Source organism: Myxine glutinosa, unplaced genomic scaffold, assembly GCF_964187855.1.
Source record: "Myxine glutinosa unplaced genomic scaffold, kmMyxGlut1.1 SCAFFOLD_3579, whole genome shotgun sequence".
Lineage (NCBI taxonomy): Eukaryota > Metazoa > Chordata > Myxini > Myxiniformes > Myxinidae > Myxine > Myxine glutinosa.
Window position 1 is genome coordinate 17,615 of NW_027619671.1, and position 11,141 is coordinate 28,755.

The 11,141-nt window shown below is 43.2% G+C and overlaps 1 long non-coding RNA gene across 1 annotated transcript; it reads left to right on the forward strand.

Moving 5' to 3' along the window:
- The first annotated feature begins 596 nt into the window (after nt 1–596).
- Nucleotides 597–5,603, forward strand: LOC144889417 (uncharacterized). The gene is made up of 3 exons (XR_013621729.1): nt 597–1,070; nt 1,176–4,261; nt 4,404–5,603. It is a non-coding gene; the product is annotated as an uncharacterized LOC144889417 (long non-coding RNA).
- The last annotated feature ends 5,538 nt before the right edge of the window (nt 5,604–11,141 follow it).

Below are 11,141 nucleotides of genomic sequence, written 5' to 3' on the forward strand. Positions count from 1 at the left end.
TGCGTACATCCTGAAAAATACATTGGAGGAGGTGGGGGGGGGGGGCGTGGCAGCGCATGGCCGGTGCAGAGGGTGCAAGACCAGAAAGTAGGTGGACAAAGATTGAAGACCGAGAGACCACGGACCTGTCGGCGATGGCGAAGTGATAGGCCTATAGTCTTGACTTCATCGGGAGAGATTACATTGATCATGAAATCCGTGGTTTCCACAGTCTCAAGCTGAGCATGATTTGAGGGAGGTGAGCCAGCCCAGAGGGGAGAGCAGTACACCATCCAGTTGTGGTTGAAAGCCTTGTAGGTGGAGTGGACTGAAATTCAGGTGTGCCAAAGAAGGAAAGAAGCTTTTATATGTGGATAGGAGCTCTTGTCAAACAACAAAGGTCATTTTACCAGAAAATGTTGCAAGAACGGAGGTGATCAACTTGGTGCTGGAACTTTGGTAAAATAGATTCAAGCTCGAGAGTTGATGATGTGGAAACTGAGGCACAAGGTTATTGTTGCGGAAACGGAGCACGGCGCTCCCCCTTAGCGGGGGGGGGGGGGGTGGTTAATCCCCCTTCTATTTGCACTGGCCGTCTCCGCTCCTGAAGCTGCGCAGCTCCCTCCACGAGGCAGGTGAGCAACCCCGTTCGAGACCGCGGACAAGATGTTATTTTGCCGAGCGGATTAGCAGCCCGTGGCTCGAACCATTCGCGGTACTAAACCCGATCCTAAACGTTGGCCAAATCGTGCCACAGGTGTTCAATGATGGAAAACTCTAAAACGAACGGATGTGAAGGAAAGAATGCAGAGTAAGGAAGAACAGGAATTTATTACTAACTGTTGTACAAAACCAAAGAAACCAGAGGAAAGAAACGAAAATAATTTACAGAAGAGGAAGACACAGTGCAATTCTACTTATCTATACAGTCTTACTTATTCCCAGGGACAACATGGACAAACAGACAACAGTCAGACTTACACGGGTATGATGACAGGAATGGCAGGAGGTGGATGGCTGGACGGATGAGGAGGTGGGACCACAGGGCTGGAAGGGTGCGGGTCCGGCTCGTGTCAACGGCAAAGCTCGAGGTGAGCAGCCGCCGACCCTCCTCACTCTCGTTCGTACGGCGACGTTGCTTCGCGGCCGCGGGTCGAACTGCCGTTAAAGCTCAACTCCTTCTCAACTCAACTCAGCTGCGGTGGACTCAGCTGCGGTGGACTCAGCTGCGGTGGATTCAGCTGCGGTGGATTCCTCACTCATCTGGACTCCAACTGGACTGAGGTGCGGGCTCCGCGTGACGGGTTATATAACCACGCCCTAGAATCTTATTGAACCTCCCCGAAGTTTCTTTCCTCCGCCCTCTCAGGCCAAACCTCTCATGCTTGGTTGGTTGATCGGGGGCTGGCTCACTCCTCCTTCTCATGACGAGGTGGAGACACGCCTTTCTTCTCCGAGCTGACCGCGTGCGTAATGGAGGACGAATGCAGTTGGCAATGCGGTTGGCAATACAATCGGCAATGGAGGTTTTGGGCAATTGAAAGGGGATCTATCTTATTTGATTCGGTGCAATGCAGTGTCAATTAATGGGCAACAGGGCCTTAAACTGGAACACATAATAAGGAAATAACTATTTAGAAGGGTATATGATTGTCTACGTGCATGCGATGGATTAACTAAGGGGACGACCTTTGACCTGTACAATTAACGGAGGTATTTACAAGGAATCATGACACTATTTACAGAGGGTGATATTTACAACAATTACAGGATTCTAAAATCCGTTACAATATTTAACCCATGGTGCCAATATGAATATCACATCCACGCATTATTAGTTTGCCAAATTTTATCAGTTTTCACTTCATCACATATTTTGTGTATAATTAGCTTGAATAGCCCTTAACCTCCTATCCTATTTTATTGGTTAGCAAGGTTTCTGTGGTCAAACTCCAGAGGCCTACTCTTTAATTGTAGAGTGTTCGCAAATCTTCGACCACCTGGCCTCGCAATTCTTCTGAAGGATAATGTACTCCATGTTCTCTACAGTTCCCATCCCAGAATGATGCTTTGGGTCCAACTTTGAAATCCAAGTTGGGGAAATGTATTCTGAGAATCTGCCTCGTCAAGGACCACGATAAGGTGTGCAGAGTTCAAACGAGGAGCTTTTTGTGAGGATTATATATGATCTGGGCATCCTCAACTTCTCCACCGAGGGGGTGTTTATGGTGGAGGTGGTGCAGGCCGTGGCTGCTGGTTGCATCATTGCTGGGAGTGTAGCTGTGCCGCTAATGCAATGTCTGTTTCCAGTAAGCTGACTCATTTTCCCAACCTCGGAAGGATGACAAGCTTAGTCAACCCACCTGCTGTTATTTATCGGCACGCCAACGGCTCAAACTCAAGACCCTTAGATCTCAAGGCAGCAACCTCCAGGCTTATCAACATCGATAATGATCGAGTATGCAGGATCGGTACCAAGAATATTGATGATTGAGTCAAAGCAAGCGAGAGTCGAGCAGTCTGTTCCATTATTACCAACTAGCAACGGTACCCGCCCTATGGGCGGGGCTTCAATTGGGAAGCCCAAATGAAAAGGCAAAATATCAGAAATTGAAGGCTTTTTTTTATTTTAAACGATTCATATAAACATCCGTTGAATCATATCACACGCAAATCATCAAAATCTAAACAGTACATGGCGCCCATTTTGAAAAAAGATTGAATTCTGCAAAACGGAAGCGGCCACTACACTTGTTTCTCAGTCGCTTTGCACACGCTGCCGTGTTAATTCGGAGCCGCACGTTTATATTGGAAGAGTTCGTCAGGAGTCGATCTACTCTCTCCTGGTACGTATAATTTCAACAAAAGCCACATCACTGTTCATATCGGTAAATATTATTCCATCGTGTTTGGAAAAACTGGAAAATTGGAAAAATTGGAAAAACATTATAGCCTATTATACTCCAGGGGGTCCTAGGAATACCCACCCAAAATATCGTTGCGATCGGTTCAGCCGTTTTTGCGGTACCTTCGAACGGACGTACAGACAGACGGACATTTAGTGAATTATAGTAAGATATCCAGATTTTTGGGATTTTTTGCCAGATTTGTATCAGTAGGTGTAAGAAAAAAAGGGTTCAAGCTCTGTAGGCAGGACCAGGCAGGCCTCTAACTTTCTGGGATGCTGCTGATCATGTTGGGTGATTATTTCTAACATTAAGGGATATAGGGTTAAAAACCCAAACTCTTAAATTATCGACAAGTGGGTGGAAATTATGCAAACGCCTACAACAGCAACACAAAACTTCTTAGGAGATACAAGGATAGCACTTCCCAAAAATAGTTTGCGTTTGTACTTTGCCGATTGATGTATTTTTGCTCTCCGAGGCCAGGATGAATCGAATCTCTGGAGGTTTGTTTGGAGCCATTTTAAAAAGTAAAAAGGCCATCATGTTTTTTGCACAACTTGGTATTTGAATTTTTTATTGGTTAATAAACTACTAGCAAAGAACCCCTCCTTATGCACGGGTAAACCCCACCACCCCCCCCCCCCTCCACTTGTATGGTGTGGTGATGTGTACACATTATGTAGATGATCACGTGAGTGCCGTTATATGGTCAGCGAGTGTCCCGTAAGCGAGCGCTCTCTCGGATTTTCATGCATTATGTACAATCACAGTTAGACCGCCTGGACATACTAATAGGGGCTGAGGTCGTGTCCGAGGTCTAGGTGATCCTTCTCAATGAACAGATCTCACCAGGCAGGGCTATACCATACACATTTACAAAAGAGAGAATTGGGGTGTTCTCCCACCATCAACCCCCCCCCCCCCCCCCCCCCCTGCAATGTGTGCCTCGCTTATCTCAATATAAACCACTTGCTAAGAACACTCCTCCCCACCCCACACACCACCCTTGCCATGATATTTTTATTTATTTGCCATTATATTTAATTTGGAATCGTGGGTAGGTGCTGCACTCGTTATATTCTATTTCAGAATGTCGTGTAGTGTTAGCAAAGTGCAATATTCGGATCTTGCAGTTGAACATGTTTGGATTCGTTCCCATGGCACTACACTTGCATTTCCTGGATACGAGGTGTGTATGTACAACTCCATTGCTGGGTCTCACTGTAAGACTTTATGGAATCTATTTCACCTTCTGATGCCGACACATGACTGTTGACGTCCAACCCTAGGAGAATGCCTGTGCTCGATATCTCTTGAAGTGCTGTATCTGCTGCCTGTGGTGTTTGGAGAAATGTTTGAAATACCTGAACCAGGTGAGGCTCTCCTTGCTTTCTCGTGATGCATCCTCATTGCATTTTTACGATACATTGTGATGGTAGCATGATCGTATTTGAATATTTCTAATCTGGATGTAGATTGACGAGGGTCGTGTGTCTGGCCCGTGTTGTTTGGCAGAACGCGTACGCAGCCACAGCCATAAACAGCACGTCCTTCTGCACATCGGCACGAGATGCCTTCCTCATCCTTGTTTCGAATGCACTTCGTGTCGCTGCCATTAACTCCGTTGGAGACTTCATGCTGTTCGTCGCTAAGGTTTGGATGTTCTTTTTTTTTTAAGTACATTTTGTGCATCATTTCAATGCTTTATTGCTTGTCGGACTGGAACAACTTTTGGATCGAGCCGCTGTATCTCTGGAATTTAGATCCACCGATTTGGTTGATATGTGAGTTTTTACGATCGGTTTAAATTGTTCCAAGGTTTGATGGAGGGTTGGAATCAGGAACTTTCATATCCCCCTCCACCACCCGCTTTTCTTTGGTTGGAAGGATACGTGAGCATTTGCCTTTTATGAGGTGGAGCAAGAATGCTTGTGCCCATTCAAAGTTGCCCTGATGGTATGAAGAGTAAATAATGGCGTTGACTGGTATCTCACACAGGCCAAACTAAGCAGGGGCAGGCAGATTGCCCCCTCCCTGAAGATCATCACTGAGCCAACTGAGTATTTGCCAAAATATCTGATAGCCACGTAAACATTCTCCTCGAACCGTCTTTGTTTCTGGAAGCTTAGACTTCCAATCCTCACTACTGCTGCCGGCAGCATGATTTCACAACCAAATTCCTGGGATGCCAGTCTGTGTCCTTAGAACGACGTCACCGTACTGTGACTATTTGGGTCGTTAATTCCTCATTGCATTGGTGAAAATGAACAAAATAAGCGGGTCTGAGGTCATTTAATGATTAAGTAATATTCATCACTTGAAAATTTATATGTATTTTTGTGCAACCTTTAAGCTCAGAGATGACACATGGGCACAAAAAGGGGATGAACAAACTGGAGGAGGAAGCGGAGGATGATGAGGAGGAGGAGGAAGAAGAAGAACCTGTAAATAGATGTGGATTAGTTAAGGGGGCCTTAACAAGAACAAAAATAGATCACATTTTACACAGTCTGCATTGTCCGCCCAGAGACGACCGACGAGCCTTGACATGTCAGCAACTCTCCATCATGTTTGAATTGGCATACAAAGCACTTTTGTTAAGAAAATCTATGTACATTTTATAAAAGTAAATGTGAAACCGGGACAGGAAAAGCTCGCTTTGTATTATTTATCTTTACACGGGCTGAGGTTCGTAATAGAGTTAACACACACACACACACACACACACACACACACACACACACACACACACACACACACACACACACACACACACACACACACACACGTGCACACACACACATACACACACAGACACACACACACACACACACACACACACACACACACACACACATACACAGACACACACACACATATAGACACATATACACACACACGGACACACACGGACATACATACTGATGATATGAATAATGATCTTATAACTAAAAAGGAGGTGGAGATTTTGAGTTCTGGGAGAACTTCTTCCCACCTCATAAAACTCACATATGGAGATAAAAACCAAGGAGACAAACACTTAATAGAACCACTGAACTTGGAGGAAGTGCCGTCACTACCATCACTTCCCGAGATACTCTGGGTACCAGCGATCTCATAACAATGGTACCGTTTTTCTCACTGTAGTCAGCGGGGCATTTCCTCAAGAGGAATTTCCTCCTCCCCATGGATGCCAATTCTGATGGGGATTGTCCGTGCTCTATCCTTTTAAAGCAAGCAAGCAGTATGTTCCATTTTTAAAGTCTTTGGTATGCCATGAACCGGTCCAAACCAGATGGGTGTTTTTTAGGAGATACCATCTCCTTACTGGATGGCCGTACGGGCCAGATGGGTGTTTTTTAGGAGATACCATCTCCTTACTGGATGGCCGTACGGGAGCTTATCTGCCCTTTGTCAGGTGTTGTTTTTGGTCCTGGCAGGTGTCACAGTCATCCTCCCCGCTAGCAACGCCAGTGAGTGGTGTAGGTTCAGTCGCCGACAACCCGACCATGCGGCAGGTAGTGCTGGGTTACATGTTACCAGTGGCAGTCCCAAAAGACTGACCTGACCACAAAAATATTTCACATGTTACCAGTATCCACTATTATGCCCGTCATGGGGACCATCATTTAAATGGTTCTGCTGTGATGTCATGCTTTTTACATTTGTCTCTGCTGTTTTAGTTAAGGTGCAAATTTTGTAAACGTACCTGAGATATCAGGCCTGATATGAATTGAACAAAGATGTTTTTCCTTTGCTTTGGTTGCCGGTTTATATGTAATGGAGAGTTCCTGAAATTTTGAGGCTTGGAGATAGTCTCTGAACGGACACAATACAGATTGTACTTTTGTTACATATTGCATGGCTGGTAAAGGAATAACATACCTGTAGTGTTGGCCTGCGTTTCAACACCACTATTTATTTGGTTTGTCCATTCTGATATACGAGATAACACCTGCTCCCTAAGGGAGCGACCAGTGGGGGTCTTGTTAATAGTTTCAATGATTATTACTATTTCTATTGTTTAATATTATTATTATTATTATTATTATGCTATTATCATTATTGTTGGTGTTATTGTACACCACTCCTTTCCTATGCCATATTCAGGCGCTGCATGATTTCATCACCGGGCACTGAAGGGGGCCCGGCGATGACATGCTCTGAAAGGCAGTACTCAGTTTTCACTCCGGTTTCTTTCTTTCTTTCTTGTTTGTTTGTTTGTCCGGGCGATATATCAGCCATTCTTTGAGCTAGGAACCTGAAATTTCGGCACAATAGTGAGCAAGTGCTTTGGCAAAAACGGTATTTTTTGTTTTTTGATTAATCAATTAATTGATTCGTTACTTAATTAGTATCTATTAATTAACCCGAGAATGCAGGGGTCGTGTCCAATGGACCCGGGGTTGCATTTTGCATTGTACCTGACGTAATTTGTACATGACACATCCCATCAAGACTCATCATCTCCGGGGAGATGTCCTGAGTCATTTGAGATGTATGTATTCAAGTTGTTTTGAAAGCTTCTGTGTTCTTCCACAATCTTGTTCTCACATGTTCTTCCCGAGTTTTTTTCTCAACTTCCTGTTTATTTTACGATCTTTCAAATCGGATCAGCGATTTTATTTCTTTGACAAAGATAAGTATTTTCTTTTTACTTCACGTGATTTTTTTTATTTTAGGAATTATTTTCTTCCATAGAAAAATCACGTGATCTGTGATGTATACCTGCCTTTTAAGAGTGTTGTACGACCATTCATCGACATTCTTTTGTGATTTATTATTGGTATTTTTTCCATTTTAAAATCATTTACAACAGTGTTTCTCCCTTTGGCAACGGTAAGTTTATTTTTATTCTCATTATTTTCTAACTTATGAGGTTTTATGAGGTTTTATCTTTGTGTGCTTTTTCCTCATCCTGTGTTTGTTAGGCCCGGCAGGCCTGCAGGCCTGCAGCCGATTTGGTTTGTTCAGTCTATTTTGTAATATTGGTGTTGGGCCTTGGACCTTGGTGTTGGGCTAGCGGCTAGGGTGCCGGCTTAGGATACCTAGGATCCTGGGTTTGAATCCCGGTCGATTGCTGAATTAACGCCAGGGGGGTTGACTCAGCCTGTTCATCCTTCCGAGGTCGGCTAATTGAGTACCAGTTCACTGGTAATTCTCTGTTTGTCGTTAAAGGCGGCAAAAAGGGTTGGCGTCAGGAAGGGCATCCGGCCGTAAAACATTGCTTCAAAAAGGGGACCGAAAAACAACAACAACCACGGTTCCCGAAAAAGGCCAACCCCTGCTTTGCAGGGAAAAATGGCCTCTAAAGGTGGTTATAGTCTATTGTGTAATATTCTATTTCATTGTGGTGCAATGTTGTAGATGTGGCTTGCCTGAATGCATATATCCTGTTCATAGCACAGCATTCCAAGTTTCACCAAGGTGTTAAATATAAGCGACACTTGTTCCTCAGAGAACTTGTGCTAGAGTTGGTGTTGCCCCACATGCAAAACAGGGCGGAAGGTACTTCACAGCTTCCAAGGAAGTTGCTGCAATGGAGATTTATTTCCTTTCTCATCTGGCCAATATCTCGAGCACCTTTTGAGCTAGGAAGCTGATATTTGGACATAACAATGACCAAGTGATTTGGCTGTAAAGGTTATTTTTGATTTATTGATTAATCAATTAATCGATTAATTATTTAATTATTAGATTAATGAGTTATTTAATTTAAAAAATTTAAGTTACAGATGCGGATGAAACAAGTTACAGATACGGACCAAGTGATTTGGCTGTAAAGGCTATTTTTGATTTATTGATTAATCAATTAATCGATTAATTATTTAATTATTAGATTAATGAGTTATTTAATTTTAAAAAATTTAAGTTATAGATGCGGATGAAACAGTGGTGGTTTAGGTATTCTATTAGCCAATTGGTTAATAATTTTATGATTATTATTTATTTATTTTCACTATTAATCATTTATTTATTTTCTTTCTCATCTGGGTAATATCTCGGGCATCCTTTGAGCTAGGAAGCTGATATTCGGACGCAACTGAACAGTGACTAAGTGATGTGGCTATAAAGAATATTTTGATTTATTGATGAATCTATTAATCGATTTATTTATTAATGGATGAATAAATTCTTTTTGTTTGTTCGATAATGACTTATTTCCCACCACGGTTCGATAATGACTCTGACTTATTTAATTAATTTTCAAAAGGTTACAGCTTCAAATGAAACACTGGTGGTTATATATAATAAACCACCTTTTAGAGGCCATTTTACCCCGCAAAGCGGGGTTGGCCTTTTTCGGGAACCATGGTTGTTGTTGTTTTTTGGTGCCCTTTTTGAAGCAATGTTTTACGGCCGGATGCCCTTCCTGACGCCAACCCTTTTTGCCGCCTTTAACGACAAACAGGGAATTACCAGTGAACTGGTACTCAATTAGCCGACCTCGGAAGGATGACAGGCTGAGTCAACCCCCCTGGCGTTAATTCAGCAATCAACCGGGATTCAAACCCAGGATCCTAGGATCCTAAGCCGGCACCCTAGCCGCTAGCCCAACACCAGGGTTCCGTTGAGGTATGAGGTATGCTATTACTTATGACCGTTGAGGTATGCTATTAGCCAACTGATTAATAAATTATTTTACGATTATCATTTATTGATTTTAATTATGCAATTAATCAATCAATTTATTGTACACCTCTCCCTCCCAATACCATCTCTATGTGCTGCACGGCTGTATCGCTGACGCGCCACAGGTGCCGCACTGGAGGATGTTCCTTATTTATTTGGCATGGGGGCGGTTGTACTTTGAATGTATCTTTACTTGTTGCTTTTATTATTGGAAACGGCCTTGGAAAAACAACACCACGATTGCGTAGAACGACGTTCAAGCTGCTACGTATACACCTTAACCTGGTGTTTTCCCAATGTGGAAAAAAGCAATAAAACATGGGAATTCCTTTGGGTTTTTTTGAAGTTGAGTCTAAAGCACCATAGATTGAGGGACTGGCAAATAAAAGACGAAGGCCTCTTACTCGTGATGTAATTAAGACCTCTGAAATGTCATTTGTAATACCCTTTCCCACCACCACTGGGAGCGAGACTGCACGGTACACATTTACATAAAGAATTTACATCCGCCCCACATTGGGACCCCCAATGGTGGGGGGGGGGGGGGGGGTGGGATGAAGTATCTACAACCTTTGTCTTCTGACCCTTAGCTCCCCTCCCTGGCAAGTTTGCTTGCCATTGGCGAAGTAACACCCGAATGCATCGGACACAGTCATGCAGAGACAGATAGACACCAAATTGCGTATTTTGATGTGATAAACCTTCTAGGCATGCCTATAATTTTGCCTTTTATTACTTAGCAATAATTTTTTTTTTCCCATCTGGGGAGGAGACTTGCTGTTGTACGTATTTAAATTGTCCTTTGCATTACCGGCTGCTTGCACCTGTCTTGTCAAAAGTGCATCACATCTGTTTTTGGCGCTTTCGTTACATCCTCCTTTAATTTGATAAGATGTGCTAAGTATTCTCTCCAGGTTCAATATGAATTCAAAGCAGGAAAAAAACTAGAGAGTTCATAGAACACACTAACCCATGCATTATTCAAGTATTTTATTCATTGCATTTAAATAATGTGCAATCACGACAAATTCAGAGCCAAAGTGCGGTAAACTCCAGGTTCGTCGTCTGATTCGTGTTCAAAATACAACATTCAATTGAAATTAATTTGTTCCTCGATCACAAACTGACGATTGTGGATGGACAGACAGACAGAAGTAACCCGATTGCTTAACCGCACTTTTCGCTTCACGTGTGTGGGGTAATAACGCATCAAATGTCAAACGCAGGTGGAAAAGGCACGTTCCATTTCGTTTCTCCACCACGGATTTGTAGCGACTAAATGTTCCAATCCGAAACTGTGATGAGACATGACAAGTAGAATATAATAAGATTTTACGAGTGTACTAAACAAGCGCATGCCTTCCAGCATGTTTGCACAATAAAAGTTTCATGCTGGGTCTATTAAAAGCATTTCAAAATGTCGGGGGCATTTGTCTTGTTGCGTGATCTTGAAGTGAATGGTGGGAGAGAATTGGAATGATTCCAAGTTGAGAAAAGGGTGGTAGGAGAGGAAGATAAGGGGAGGGATTGAGGAATGGAGGTTAGGGTATGGGAGGTATGGTGGTGAAGATAGTTTTATGGAACATGCAAGGAGGAAGAACATCAGAGACACAGTCAAAG